Below are 2,226 nucleotides of genomic sequence, written 5' to 3'. Positions count from 1 at the left end.
GCAGCTCAACCTTTCCGGCCTGTTCTGGCGGCGGCTAGGCGCGCGCGAACGTCACGACGCCCCTGGTTCCAGCGAGGCGACGGCGCCCCGCACCCCGCTCTCTGGGCCGAGCAGAGCCCCCGAGCGCAAGAGCCCCCGCTCCGCCTGTCCAGGCCGCGGGGCCGACAGGCTGTCTGCCCGCGTAGACCCCGCTCTCACCGAGCGGCCGGGCGCCACGTTCAAGAGGTGTACGAAGCCACCTTAAGGGGGCTGCGGTGGCCCCCTGCCCCGAGAGTGCCTCCCAGGCTGAGGGAGCCCGGCGGTCGAGTGTCGTGGGAAAGCGCGCGCGCGGCTGTGTCACACGGGCCAGAGTTAGTTTGGGCAACGGCTTAGATCCGTATGCAGCTCAACCTTTCCGGCCTGTTCTGGCGGCGGCTAGGCGCGAGCGCACGTCACGACGCCCCTGGTTCCAGCGAGGCGACGGCGCCCCGCCACCCCACTCTCCGGGCCGAGCAGAGCGTCCGCTCTCGCTCCTTGGAGCAGAGCCCCCGAGCGCAAGAGTCCCCGCTCCCGCCTGTCCAGGCCGCGGGGCCGACAGGCTGTCTGCCCGGGTAGACCCCGCTCTCACCGAGCGGCCGGGCGGCCACGTTCAAGAGGTGTACGAAGCCACCTTGGGGGGCTGCGGTGCCCCCCGCCCCGAGAGTGCCTCCCAGGCCGAGGGGAGCCAGGCGGTCGAGTGTCGTAGGAAAGCGCGCGCGCGGCTGTGTCGGTCACACGAGCCAGAGTTAGTTTGGGCAACGGCTTAGATCCGTATGCAGCTCAACCTTTCCGGCCTGTCCTGGCGGCGGCTAGGCGCGTGCGAACGTCACAACGCCCCTGGTTCCAGCGAGGCGACGGCGCCCCGCACCCAACTCTCCGGGCCGAGCAGAGCCCCCGAGCGCAAGAGTACCCGCTCCGCCTGCCCAGGCCGCGGGGCCGACAGGCTGTCTGCCCGGGTAGACCCCGCTCTCACCGAGCGGCCGGGCGCCACGTTCAAGAGGTGTACGAAGCCACCTAAAGGGGGCTGCGGTGGCCCCCTGCCCCGAGAGTGCCTCCCAGGCCGAGGGAGCCCGGCGGTCGAGTGTCGTAGGAAAGCGCGCGCGCGGCTGTGTCACACGGGCCAGAGTTAGTTTGGGCAACGGCTTAGATCCGTATGCAGCTCAACCTTTCCGGCCTGTTCTGGCGGCGGCTAGGCGCGCGCGCACGTCACGACGCCCCTGGTTCCAGCGAGGCGACGGCGCCCCGCCACCCCACTCTCCGGGCCGAGCAGAGCGTCCGCTCTCGCTCCTTGGAGCAGAGCCCCCCGAGCGCAAGAGTCCCCGCTCCCGCCTGTCCAGGCCGCGGGGGCCGACAGGCTGTCTGCCCGGGTAGACCCCGCTCTCACCGAGCGGCAGGGCGGCCACGTTCAAGAGGTGTACGAAGCCACCTTGGGGGGCTGCGGAGCCCCCCTCCCCATGAGAGCGCCTCACAGGCTTTGCTGATAACCCCGTCCTAGCTGCCTGCGCGGGCAGGCGGGACCCCCAGGAGGCCGCGCACAGCCCGCGGCAGCCCCTGCCGAAGCCCACGGCAGTTGGCAGAGATGAGTCTTGGAGAGGAAAGGACAGAGTGAAAACGCTCCGGGCGCCGGCCAGGGGGGGCGTACCCGGCTGGCCGGGCCGGAGGGAGCTGCAGCTGCTGGGGCTGCGCCGAGTGTCGATGCATGTCGTAAGAACCGGTATGAGGTTGAACCTGGGCCCTCGGGGCCGAGGCGCGGTTCCAGGGAGGCGGAAGGAGCGGGCGTGTTTCCCCTGATAGCGCCGACGACGGTAAAATAAGGCCTCGCAAAACGTCAGGACGAACACCTTTTTTGCATATAAGGGAACGAGCGGTGTGCGGTCTCTGACCAAGTGAGTATTTCTCAAACTCGAAGCACCCGCGGCGGCCTCCCCTCTGCCGCCACCCCGCACCCTCCTGGGGCAGAGCCACCGAGAGCAAGAGTCCCCCCCGCACTCCGCCTGCGCATGGCCGCGGGGCCAGCAGGCTGGCCGGCTTGCCCGCCCGGGCGACCCCCCTCCGAGACGCCGGGCGGAGGCCTTCCCACGCGAGAGAGTGGGTCGACGTGAGAGCCGACGCGGCCAGGGGACCCTCGCCGCGCCCCTGTCCGGGGCAGGACCTCAAGGGCCGAGCACCCCTACCGAGCCCCGGACGAACTCCGGCGAGCAGGTCCAC

This window comes from Eleutherodactylus coqui, chromosome 8 (genome assembly GCF_035609145.1).
Source record: "Eleutherodactylus coqui strain aEleCoq1 chromosome 8, aEleCoq1.hap1, whole genome shotgun sequence".
Taxonomy (NCBI): domain Eukaryota; kingdom Metazoa; phylum Chordata; class Amphibia; order Anura; family Eleutherodactylidae; genus Eleutherodactylus; species Eleutherodactylus coqui.
This window is presented reverse-complemented; position numbering follows the sequence as displayed.